Raw genomic sequence first — 14,325 nt, 5'->3', positions numbered from 1 at the left:
CTTCCATGTCAAAATCTCACTGGCTGCTTGCTTGGATTGGTAAAAGCTAAGAAGGGGTGATAAGGTGAGACCTTCCTTACTAAAACTGCCCTTGATTCCTGGGCTTTCTTTCTATCATATCATGCCCATCCATTTCCACACTTACTACAATGCAGTCTAAACCCCATCACATGCACAATGGAGGACCTTCTTGCAGCGATACCAGAAGTGGCCAGCTTGTGGTCAAAGGAAATTTAGTATAATGCCAAGTGGATTTTTTAAAAACTCTCTGGTTTTTAACTATGTTTGTGGGGGTTTTTTTATACATTATAACTGTATTCTCAATTCGCTTCTGACATGATAAAGAAATTAATCAGTTTCCACATCACAGCAGGAGTTTTTTCTGGTCCAAAGTCTGTACAAAGGAGGTGTCTATTACCACTGCCAAAACTGGAGTATGAATCAATTCTGAATGCCTCCAGGAAACTGGAGTTTGGTTGAACATAATTAATTCATTCCACTCTACATTAGATCTTTTAGATATTCGTTTGCACTTAAAATCACAAAATGTAACAATGCATTGCACTTCTAATAGAGAATTTATTGCATCACACATCATGCCATATGTATACATGTATAACTGTATATGATTTAATAAAGGGTGGTCAGATTGTGTTAGCCCTGAAATAATATATGAAATAAAGCAGACTCTGCATAGACCTTATATAGAATTATGCAACTGTATTCAGCTAAAAGAACATATCATGAACTGCTGATTCCGACCATGATCACAAAACAGATACCAAAAGTGGATCCTAAACTACCTTTTTTTTCTTCAAGCAAGTGCCCAAGATTACACATTAATTTTCCATTTAGATATTCAATATCTGGTTGCACAGTTTCAATGTTCTACCCTTTATAAAGCTTAAACAATCTATATATCAATACTATTAAATAACATTTTGATTATTTTCCTTTTGATACCTTGTCTAATACAAACTGCACAGTTAAGAAAAGTAGTAACTAATGAGCTAAAATAATTTATCACAAGTTATGTCATATTTATGTTTCTTATTCTACATTAAAAAGCATTACACATGTGGAGAAAAAATCTCCAAGGATCATAATGTATATTTTTACATTTTTTTATTCAGAGAAATGCCTACTGTTATGTTACATTACAAACAGCAGACACAATACAGACAATTGTGCCCCTTACACTCCCATTCTATCCATCCAAATACAATCCAGTTAAAATTTTATTAGATGAGTCAAAAATGTTAACTGATTAATATAATAATTCAAACCTGAATTCCACAGTTGTATTAACCAAATAACTACAGATACAATTCTGTAAAAATTAAAGTATACTTACAGGCTAGTAAACTAATGCTATGAATTGCATATGATGAACACACAAGTTTTGCAATGCTCGAAGATCACAAACTAAAATCTCTGCTTTAGCTCATTTTGGTCACTTCCTGATAGTAACTTCCCTTGATCCATTTCCAAGTAATGGAAATGACTGTAATCACTTTATGTCCCCATATTTCAAGAAAAGAGGAGAAGAGCATTCATTTTAACTATCAAGAAATGAATTTATTAAAAGGAATGTGCAGTAATGTGCTTCAAACCGTTAAACCCTGAACTTCAGGCAACCTTGGAGCTATAATGAAACTAAGAAAGACCACTATAATAATACCTTTATTTTGATGTCCCCTACTCCCTGTATGTGGGTCACAATCTGCAAGTGTATTTATATGTTATTGTTTTGATGTTAATCCATAATGTATTTTGTATTTAGTTTGTTTTTATGTTTTTATGTGGCATTGAATTATTGCCAATTTGGAAGCTGCTCTGAGTCCCCTTCAGGATTGCGGTAGAGTGGGGTAAATAAATAAATAAATAAATAAGTGGATTGTGCCATCGATAAAAGTGGGCTGGGAACTTGATAAGCAAACTCAATATCATTATTGCTCTTAACCCATAACTGATGCACATCTATACAACAGTTGTAAGATATAGAACCGTATCAGTTACCCTGTGTCAAATGGTCTGTTTTCTTTATTTCATATAAACAAAGCTAAAACTTTTTGGCCATAATCAAACAAATCTTTTGTGAGTTGTGTGATAGAGCAGCTAGAACCTTCTATGTTACACTATACACCCATACATTACTAGCGATGTTGAAATTCAAATCAGGAAACAAAGCTTCTTAAACTGTGGGTTGGGACCCCAAATGAGGCTGCCATAAAAAAATAAGGGTTGCATAAACATTCTTGAAGAGAAAGAGACCACTAGTGGATATAAGGACCCAGACAGTCCCTATATCCCAGGATCCGATCCCAGGTTTCTGCTTTAAACTGGATTATATGAGTCCGCACTGCCAGATTATCTGGGATAAACAGAAAACCTGGGATCAGATCCTGGGATAGAGGGCCTGTCTGGAGAGCCCATAGTTTAAGAAGCCTGGTCTAGAATAAGTTATGTCGATTGGCTCAGGCCAAAATAAGTCTCAAGGTCACATACTACCTTTATATTAGTAGAATAATTTTCTACTGCAACTTCAGTAAAACAATATTAACATGAAAACACTACGAGGAAAATCAATTAATATATATTGAAATGATATATTGAAGAATATGTTCCAGTAGGACAATTCTAACAATGACTGTCTGAATTATGAACTGCATCTAAGTTGTTGATTTTCCCATCCGATAATCAGCATACAGTTTGAACCAATTATCTGGCCAATGTTTTCCTCAAAACCGAATATGTAATTTGTATTGCTAATTTAAGTCACCATCCTATTGTAAATTAAATTGCTTCAAACATAACAAAAACATTAATTTGTTTATATATTGTTTGTTAAAAAAATTAGACAGATTAAAACAAAACCTACATACAAACATATGAAAAACAAAACAACAACAAAAGATAAAAATATTTTGCCTTGAATAATTCTACTAAAGCCTATATATATATATATATATATATATATATATATATAAACAGTAATTATAAACTACAAACTATCTGTGTTATCTAAAGTAAGGGCTTTACATTATCTGTCTGGTGGTTATATTCTCTCCGTTTTATCAACCGTTTAGTAAGAAGTAACCATTAGTACATCCTTTCGCATGTAGCACACTGTGGCCCATTTATTGTGTTCCTCCAGCAAAGATGTGGCCAAATCTCCATTACTGGTTTTTTGGACTAGATGACAAAAACACTAATGAAAGAATCTAAAATGAATGATTAACACTTTACAGATGAACTATTTTATAAATAGCAATGTCTTTATTTTACTTTTGCCCTTAGAGTGTAAGTACGGCAGACGTCCAGATTACATATGATCTTAACCAAAAATAAATGGAATTGATTTCTTACTCATTTTTAGTAGGCAAAATAGTGAAAGTCATAAAAAAGAAATGTTTAATTACTGTGAAATATCAAGTATTTTTATAGTTAGCAACTATTACAAGAATTATGGGGAAAAGATGCCTTAATCTATTACAAGAAAAACAACACCATTAAGACTAGGAAGTCTTATTATATACTTTAAACTTTAGGATTCCAGAAGCATCTGATAAAGAAAGTTGAACTTTGCAAATCTTTATTCCAAATGAATCATGCTTTTTTAAATACTATTAGAATATTCTTCTGCAGTGTTTTCTACAATAAAATAAACACATTATGTTTCATATATGGAAGATTCAATAAACCTTCAGAAGTTACCACATTCTGGGCAGTGACAAAAAACACAAATACAAGTCAATTAAAAAAAACAGAAAACACAACTCAACTCAACTCAACTAAAGCAAACCTTGTTTTTATACTCTTAAACACATATTTACAGTGGATAACATTTCAAGGCCATTTTCATGAGACGGTATGAAAGAAAAATGAAATAATGTACGTATAAAATAGTTAAACATTAACTTCATCTGAACAGCTCATATAAAAGAAACAGCTATCACCTTTGCAAGGAATGACTGTTAGACTTAAACACTCAATAAACCAAGCAGAAGTCGTAAGTTTAGAGATTAAAAACTGGTTTTGGTGAAACCTTGAAAAGGGGGAAGATCTCAAAACATACGTAGAGAAGTCTTATGTCTGAAATATAATTATTTGATGTATTTAGTCAAGTTGTAGTCTTTCTAATCACAAAGCTGGTTTAAACTTTTGGCATTTGCAGATACAGAAATACAGTGCTTGGTAACATTCTGTTGATGATCTAATGTAAACAGATGCAATGTGCACTGTTTTATAGAAAGATTCTCTTTTCCTAAGTACCTGAGCCAAATTACAGAAGCTCTAATCTACTCTGTGTCAACATGGCGATTTTCTTCTTTTCTTGGTAGCAAATGCATCTCTGTGCCGTTATTAATATGGGATTCCTTGATAAACTGTGCAATTTTGCAAAATAAAAGACAGGGAAAAATTCACATGTAGTCAGCATCTTGCCTCTTAATGCCATCTAATCAGAAATTGTGGAGAATCCAATTGCATACACAGGAAAAAAAAAGGTGTGTCTCCTCATGCTGAAAAGATTTTAAAATATATTTACTACTTTGAGATGTATGTCTCCTTTCTCATCAATTAATCAAAATGTGCAAAGACTCTAAGATCTAAGAGTTCTGCTGCAACCTCAGGATATACAGATAAGGATTATATCTAAATCAGTGGTTCTTAGCGCTTGGGGCTCTGAGGGGCTCTACGGTTCCCACTCTTTTTCCAAGCTTTCCTTCCCCTTTTCTGCTCCTCCACCTCCCCCTTCCCTTGCCACCCAGATCCTTTTCCCCTTTTCAAACCCTATACCCCACAGCTCAGGGAGTGCTCGAATTGTGCTTTTCCTGCATGTTAGAAGGGAGTTGAACTGGATGGCCCCTAGGGTTTCTGCTGGTGCTGCTGTTGTTGTTGTTACTATTATTATCATAATCGTCATCTTTATTACTAAGGCTGGGTGACCATCTATTGGGGGTGCTTTGACTGTGTTGTTCCTGCACAGTAGAAGGGGGTTGGACTGGATGCTCCTAATACTATTATTATTACAAAGGCTGAATGGTCATTTGTTAGCGATGCTTTGATTATGCTTTCCTGCATGGCAGAAGGGGGTTGAATTGGATGCTCCTATTACTATTATTACAAAGTCTGAATGGCCATCTGTGGGGGTGCTTTAATTGTACTTTTCCTCCATTGCAGAAGGGGGTTGGACTGAATCGCCCCTGGGGTTTCCCATTGAAATATTAATGTTGGTTAAAATTGTTCTTCAAAAGTTTGCCCATGCCTGATATACATAATATTACATAGGTAGGTAGGTAGGTAGGTAGGTACTGGTAGATGATAGATAGATAGATAGATAGATAGATAGATAGATAGATAGACAGACAGACAGACAGATAGATGGATGGCTGGGATAGGATAGGACAGGACAGAATAATATAATATTTAATCATTTCTTGGAGCTCCACAAGAAACTTTTGCTTCAAAAAGGGCTCTGTGGCTGCAAAAGTTTGAGGTTTGTGGTGTCAACACCAGCTGCTTTTGTTAATGCTATCCTTTCTTTTTTTAATATAAAGTTATTTTATGCAGCTAATCACTCTGTATATGCTTTTATGTTGAAAACCATGCTACAAATATATTCATGTAAAAAAAACCATTGTTTTAAAAAAGGAAAAGTAAAGCAAATCAATAATGTAATTGTCCAAAAGCTAACCGAAACACCACCATTCAAGAAAGCAGGGAAAGTCAAACTGAGGGTGAAGCATTAGATCAGCTCAAATAACCAATGTAATAGCATCAGTAAGAGATGAGGTTTGAACTGATTTGAACAAGGAAATCCATGAATGCTTCTATTTTATATTTTTCCATGAACGTTGTTCCTATAAATACAGTGAACAAGGACATCTCCACCAATTCACATGTATTTTCAATGTAAACTCTGTAGATATGCTATAATTAAAACACCACCAGCTCAACATCCCTCTATGGTAAACTCATAAAGTAGAGTCCAGTGAAAAGCTTTCATTTCACTATAAATTCCTAGGTTGTATTCCTACTGACAGCAGGTGGTGGAAAAGACATGAAGACAGCAATGCTGCACAGTCATGTAGATGTTTTAGGGTGTAATTTACATTACCATGCATAGCCCACACCCACGCCACTTCCACAGATATGGGAACTATGTCCACATCAAAGCTCACTGAATTTGTAAAGTATATCTACAATTATAATCCTCAAAAACAAAAAAAGCCCCCACTCTCTTCCTGTCATATTTTTTTTTAACATGAGTTGAAGAGAGGGATACCTAATACTGCAGAGGGCAGGACCAGAATCCAAAATGAATTTAACAGATTAGAGCTGGGCTAAAATTAACAAAACAGATTTCAACCAGAAGAAATGTATGGTGCTACCTTTTGACAATATAAATGAAATGCACTGATACAGGATGGTTGGCACCTGCCTCAAAAATAGTATGTTTGGAAGTGAGTTACACAGTGTTATGTGTCAGCTAAATGCATTTCTAGGCTGCATCAATAGGAGTATAATGTCATTGAGAGATCAAGGGAAGTTATAATCTCACTCTATTGATCAGACCTCACCTGAAATTCTGTCCAGTTCTGAGCACCATAATTAAGAAGGATGTTGACAAGCTGGAATGTGTTCTGAGAAGGATGACCAAACTGGTCAAAAGTCTGGAAGCCAAGCCCTATGAAGAGCAGCTAAGACAGCAAGGTATGTTTAGCTTGGGGGAAAGAAGGGCAAAAGGTGACATGATAGCTATATTTAAATATTTGAAAGGATGTCACATTGAGAGGGCAAGTGTGTGTTCTACTTGTCTAGAGACTAAAATACAGAGAAGTGGATTCAAATAGCAGGAAAAGAGATTTCACCTAAACAATGGAAAGTACTTCCTGATGGTAGGAGCTGTTGACAGTGGCATACACTGCCTCAAAGTGTGGTAGAGTCTAGCTCTGTGAAAAAAAGTTAAGAGGCTGAATGGCCATTGTTGGGAATTTTTTTGAATTATGTTCCAGCATGGTGGGGTTGGATTGGATGGTCCTTGGGGTCTCTTCCCACTCTATGATTCTATGAAGACATCCTTCATAATACCATGGGTCATATTATAACTAGATTATAACTGCAGCTGGCATTTCCAAAACAACACTACTTTAAAAGGAACAACATATATACCGAATTGTGCACCTGCCTCAATTTCTGCACAATCCCTTATCTGCCTCCCTGGTAGTGGAACTTCCAGCAACAAAGTTTAGCTGAGAAGACTAACTTCTTCTAGTAAGATAAACTGTTCAAAATAATGGAAAAGCAATGGACACTCAGAGAAAGGAATACCTTTCCCATGCTGCTCTTTGCTTTAAAGATTAACTTGTTTTGTATATGAATTACCATATAAATCAGCATTTATGTAAAAATGGAACGGCTACTGGGATTCATTGTTTATAAACACATGGTTATTTTACATCCCTAAGTATAGTTCTTTTAAGGATATTTTGTGACTGCTTTTAAATTGTATGTTATACTGGATCTCAGAGTGGGAGAAAAGCAGGTTATAATAATAATTGTTTCCCACCTCTCAAGACAGGGGACAAGATAATTAAAACACATTGACAAAAACATATGACTATTAAACCCTTATGCCGGCAGGACTGCTGACCAAGAGATCAGTGGCTAGATTCTGTGGAGATCAGGTGGAGCTCTCTCTGTCAGCTCCAGCTGCCCATGTGGGGACATGAGAGAAGCCTCCCACAAAGATAGTAAAACATCAAACATCCAGGCATTCCCTGGGCAATATCCTTGCAGACGATCAATTCTCTCACACCAGAAGCGACTTGCAGTTTCTCAAGTTTCTCCTCACACCCAAAATAAAAAATAAAATAAAATAAAATAACACACAAATATTAAAAGACTTAAAGCTAACATTAACATTCATACCAATAACATTTAAACTGAAATTCATATTTTAAAATTATATAAATATACAATATATAAATTAACACTTCTAGAAATATTAATCAAACTGGAACATGTAATGACCGAAATTCAAATCTCTCAAACATAACAAAACACAGAACTAAGGGAAACACTGTAAAACATAATGATATTACCTCATATCTTTTCATTTCTTTAATTCATGTCTCTCTTTCCTGAGCAGTTCAAGTCTCTTCAGTAAGAAAACAAGCCATGGCTAAAGAGAGGCTTTTAAAATCAATTAGCAGCACTTTAGTGCCATCATCTCTGTAAACTTTTACTGCCTCAGGTCTCTCTTGTCATGTTACCAGGAGGTTTTAAGTTACAAAGTTGTTACACCATAAGAGACAGCAAAGCAGAGAAGAAACCTCCGCACAGTATCTGCTTAATTAATATGACTTTCACATGTACATCCTAAAAAGTCATCTTACAGCCTAATGACTCTGCATCATAGTCAAATGTATGAATCCTGTGCTACTGAAACTGAACTGTCCAATGAGACGCAGGTAGACTCATTACCTTACAGGCATTGTTTCCCCCTTCCCCTCCCCCCAATGGTAATCTCCCCCCAGTTATACTCCTATTACTTTTGTCTGGCTTTCTAAATAAAGAATATTCCTCCGGAAAGACACCTGTTTGACCTGGCAGTTAGTGAAACTCTGAACTTCTTTCCCTCGGCTGACTAAGCCCTGCATCTGCATGTACTTGTGTTGGAATTTCAGTTAGAACATGATGGTTTGAAATCAGGAAAACCTTTTCTGAGTAGTTCCAGCCAATAGGCTTCAGTTATGCAACCAGGTCAGAGAAAAAGGAAGGTGATGAGCTAAACGTGTCACTTATGATGCTTGATGACCTTTATGATCTCAAGGAGAACTTCATATGATCCTACACAAGACATACTACTCCTCCATGATTGCCCTAAAGAGGTCAATAGGCATGAAACCATCACCTTAAATTACAAAAACTAATGGTAGGTCAATAGACATAAAACTATCACCTTAAATTACTAAAACTATTTTTAAATACACAGAAATTGTCATGATGGGATCACTTATTCTTGATTGAACAGAACTGAAGTTATAAGGTGTATATTATATAGATACGAACATATAGATAGATAAAAGTACAATGACGTGACTGCTTTTTAATTGATTTTAGCTTTAGAAGTATTTTGAAAAGTTTTTAAATCATGTATTTCACACTAACTATTAAATTTATATCCACTACATATACCCTTCTTTTAGGTTCAGACTGTGATTTTAAGAAGTGAGTTTGAGATTGCAAGATACTTTGAATCTTGGGAGAAAGTAAGGATATAAATCCAATAAATAAATACCACATTTCATCAATTCTAAGAGACCGTAAGATGCACAGTGATTTCAGTACCACCAACAGGGAAAAAAACAACATTATATATATATATATATATATATATATATATATATATATATATATATGAAGCACCCTCTATTCTAAGACACACCCCATTTTTAAAAAGGTTGATAATGGGGAAAAGTGTGATTTAGACTTGAAGAATTACAGGAAATATCAGGATATAGTGGCTGCATGTGGATTGCTATTGTCATTGCTCAAGAGCATAAGGAAGCAAAGATGCATCTAAATTATCAAGATACTGGGTTCTAGTTTGGGGATGCGCTTTGATGTCTTTAGCGTAACAAGAAGAAGAAACATGGGACACATCTACATTGACCACTAAGGCCAATAAATGTCTTGAAAAACAGGGCATTTTTTTGACAACATAACATGTTATTCACATCAGGAGATTACTGCTTGCTTTATATCCCAGGACACCAAAGTTTCTACTAGCAGACTTATGACTCCAGATGTTTTAGACTTCGACTCCCATCAACAGTAAATCTTAAGGGACTGTTCTTTGTTTTCAGCAGAACTGTACTTTTAAAAGTTCATCAAAAATTGTTCATCACTGCAATAAAGACGTATGTCTATAGCATATATCAATATTCAAAATAACACATGGAAAAGGTAAGATCCTATTGGTGATTCCATCCACTCACATACATTCAGCTCTCTATAAAACCTAGACATATATAGCTTTTAACACACGTGCACTGTACAGGTGGTGAACACTAGATATAATTCCAATCTCCATTTCATGTTTTCAATGTTATTTTGAATAGGGATTTTGTAATACATATAAAAATATTGATATTAGTAGGACACCTCTAGTCCCTATATGGCTGTGAATGAGTATTCTGAAGTAATAGACCGCCTGGACAGAATTTTAATCAGGACTTCCCAAATAAAAGTTTTCATGCAGTTCCTAGTCATATAAATATATATACAGTATCTAATATATTCAGAAATATTTTACATCCAACATCATAAAACCTTTGACCATTATATGATTATTTCAAATTCAATGAAATTCAAAATATGTCCATGTGAAATAATAATAAAAAAAAAACTTTATTCCACCCTATCTCCTCAGAGGAACTCAGGACAGATTTCAGTCACAAAACGGCATTCAATGCCTAAATATAATAACTAATACATACATATCAACAAAATGAAACTAATCAGTATATAAAATTGAAACTACACAGTATTTGCAACACTAAAAAATTAAATTACAAGTTACATCAGCACAAACAATTTGCACACAATGGGCCCCAGTTTCAAATTCCTCCAGCACCAGATAGAGATAGAAAACACTCCTCTTAAAGAGCTAAGAATGCCTTCCCACATCACTGATAGAGTTATGTTTTGACTCCATGCTGTGTAATAAAAAAAGGTGTTAAAATTAAAAAAATATAAAACATATACAGACAGCTCCCAAGTTCTCTTGGTTTGTTCTTAAGTTGAATTTGTAATGTAAGATGGAACAGGTACTTTTTAAAAATGTAACTCCATACACACACACACAACATGCTTTGGATAGCATAGGGATGGGTTAATACCCCTATGATGGATGTTTTGCTGTCTATGCCCCTGTTCACAGAATTTCATCTCACTTTCTGTGCCTGTGATAATTGGATTTTGAAAAGTTTTCCTTGATGTGGAAACAAGGACTGATGATAACTGCTTTTATGCCTAAAAAACTGCTTTTATACCTGACCTACCTGGGAACTGCGATTCCCTTCCTTGGGCACCGGTGCCCCATTCTATACTGTGCTGGTCAAAGACCGTAATAAATCATTGATTGATTGACTGATGATAAAGCTTCAGCTGAGACACCTTTTTCCCCAAGATAACTCTTCCAGGAATGAATTCCCCTTCTGAAGAATAGATTTCTCTCACTTCCTCTCATCTCACTCCTGTTCTTAACTATGAGTCATTTGTAACTCAGAGACTGTCTGTATTAGCTGTCCCGTGTTTTTTAAAAAGATAATGATATAGAAAGGACACAGAGGAGATTCTGTGAACTTGAACTGCATCCAAGTAGATAACAATAGGCTAAACAGTGGTCTGATTTAGTTTTTAAAAAATCACTGTGGAAGTCATACATATTACTTTATGATGCCCAAAGCAGTGGATAAACTTAAGAAACACTGATAAAGCATTAGTAGTTGCATGCATTTCTGCAATCATATCACAACATTTCTATAATTTGTTTGTACAACACAAGCCTAGGACTAGGATAAACACAGTACTGTTTTATCCAAGTACAAAGTCAATGGAAAATTAGTAAATGACACTGAAAGTCACTCTTTACAATTGTCCCAAACAATAGAATTTCAACTGTTAGCAAACCTTTTGATAATCATACAGAACATCCTTCTTCCAATACACGTTAAGCTATGGAACACATTACAACAAAATTCTCAATTAAGAAAAATATATATTTCAAAAATAATTGAATAAATAATTGAATATATATAAATGCACACATGTTAAACTACAGCTATCAACTAGTATGACATAATGAACCAAGAGAGCCTTGATGATGAGGAGAAATTACAATATGTACATGCCATGCATTTTATTAACGTTTTAATTGTGTATATTCTACTTAATGATGTGTCAAAAATATGAAAGGCGAATGATTTCGAGCAAGTAACATAAAATTAACCTCCCACCCTAATTTACACAATTTTTCCTATTAAAAATAATATCATTTTCAGTATCAAAGCCAGAATACTTAAAGAACCAAGAAGAAATGCAACTGGAAATATTTAATAGCTTGGGGCTATTAAATTCTATTTGAATACAACACGACTTGCTTTCAAACATTTCCATCAACCTACCGCCTGAGTTAATTGCAATACAAAGAAATATCTTAGGAGAATATGGAAAAGTAAAATATTATGATGCATCTCAAAATCTTTGTTTCATTCCTGGCAGTCTTTATTTTGGTATAAATGATGAAAGCAAATACACTTTGCCTGATTGATAGTTGGCATATAAAATATGCTACAAACGTACTTTTGGTTTTAAGCTACATTTCCAAATAGTGGAGCAAAGAAAATTGCACAGGCAAAAATTACATAGATGCTGGTTTTGACCTTTAGAGGCCTCCATGGTTCAGGCCCAACTTACAATACCTATCTGACCGCATCACCTCTTACCAATCTTCCTGATCATTAAGATCTTCTGGAGAGACCCTTCTCTTGTTGCTACCGCTATCACAAATACGGTTGATGGTGACAAGAGAGAGGACCTCCTCAGTAGCCGTCCAGGCCCTTTGGAACTTCTTCCTCATTGAGATTAAAACTGCCCCTTCCCTGTTATCATTCAAGAACCAGTTGAAAACCTACCCATTCAAGCAAGCTTTTGACAAATGAATTCAATGGCTAATGACAGCAAGGTCGATTTGCACCAAGCTTAGTGAAATATACTATTTAACTGATGAGTCTCCACAATAATTGTAATTGGTTGTCAAAGGCTTTCATGGCCGGAATCACTGGGTTGCTGTGAGTTTTCCAGGCTGTATGGCTATGTTCCAGAAGCTTTCTCTCCTGACGTTTCACCCACATTTGTGGCAGGTATCCTCAGAGATTCTTCACAGCCTCTGAGGATGTGTGCCATAGATGTGGGTGAAACGTCAGGACAGAATGCTTTTTGAACATGGCCATACCACCCAGAAAACTCACAGCAACCCAATTGTAATTGGCTTTTAATGTTTTTAATACTTAATATTTATTTATATCTTATTTCTGGATGTTATTGTGCCTTGTGATTTTTGTTTTGTATTTTATGTTAAACTAGCCGTCCCCTGTCATACGTTGCTGTGGCCCACATGGGGGTTCTGTGAGGGAGGTTCAGCCCAATTCTATCGTTGGTGGGGTTCAGAGTGCTCTGTAATTGTAGGTGAACTATAAGTCCCAGCAACTACAACTCCCAAATGTCAAGATTCTATTTTTCCCAAAGTCTACCAGTGTTCACATTTGGGCATTTTGAGTATTCGTGTAGAGTTTGGTCCAGATCCATCATTGTTTGAGTCCACATTGCTCTATGGATGTACGTGAACTACAACTCCAAAAACAAAGGACACTGCCCACCAAGCCCTTTCAGTATTTTCTGTTTGTTGTGGGAGTGTTGTGTGCCAAGTTTGGTTCAATTCCATCGTTGGTAGGGTTCAGAATGTTCATTGATTGTAGCTGAACTATAAATCCCAGCAACTACAACTCCTAAATGACAAAATCAATTTTTTTGAGTGAAGGACATTGGGTTGTTAGGTGTCTTGTGTCCAAATTTGGTGCCAATTCGTCGAATGGTTTTTGGGTTCTGTTAATCCCACAAACGAACATTACATTTTTATTTATATAGTTATATAGATGTGCTTTGATTTGTATTGTATTATGTGGTGAACCACTTTGGGTCCTGTTAGGGAGAAAAGTGGGATATAAATAAAGATGTATTATTATTATTATTAGTAGTAGTAGTAGTAGTAGTATTAAAATCATAAAAACAAGAAAGATCTGCAGCTTATGCTTTTCCAGGCTGCAGCTAGGCTGCTCGTCCCTCACAGAGGTCAATGCAACCAATTGTTCAGTGAGCATGAAAAAAAGAAAAGGTTATCACTGTACTCATTTAAAATGAGCTTAATGGTCATGATTTATTGCTTTTCTCATTGGCCTTAGGCAAACCGCTCTGGAAGGCTAGATAAGACTAAGAGTAAGTGTGAATAAGAGTAAGAGAAATGTAATTAAAATAACGGTAAATGATAACAGCTTGCAATATCAGCAGTATTTGAGAGATTATGACACTAAGATCAAACAGCTTAGCCTTACATGTGGCTTCTAACAATGACTAAAAGACCTGAGTGTATCTACAGCTGGCATCGGCAAACTCTGACCCTCCAGGTGTTTTGAACTTCAACTCCCACAATTCCTAACAGCCTACCGGCTGTTAGGAATGGTAGGAGTTGGAGTC

At 35.3% G+C, this 14,325-nt stretch overlaps 1 protein-coding gene across 1 annotated transcript in view; it reads right to left on the bottom strand.

Annotated features, from left to right (window-relative positions):
• The window catches only part of UGT8 (UDP glycosyltransferase 8), a 60,029-nt gene that overhangs the window by 22,852 nt on the left and 22,852 nt on the right, over window positions 1–14,325 (bottom strand). The window lies entirely within an intron of this gene.

This window comes from Anolis sagrei, chromosome 5 (assembly GCF_037176765.1).
Source record: "Anolis sagrei isolate rAnoSag1 chromosome 5, rAnoSag1.mat, whole genome shotgun sequence".
NCBI lineage: Eukaryota > Metazoa > Chordata > Lepidosauria > Squamata > Dactyloidae > Anolis > Anolis sagrei.
This window is presented reverse-complemented; position numbering and strand designations above follow the sequence as displayed.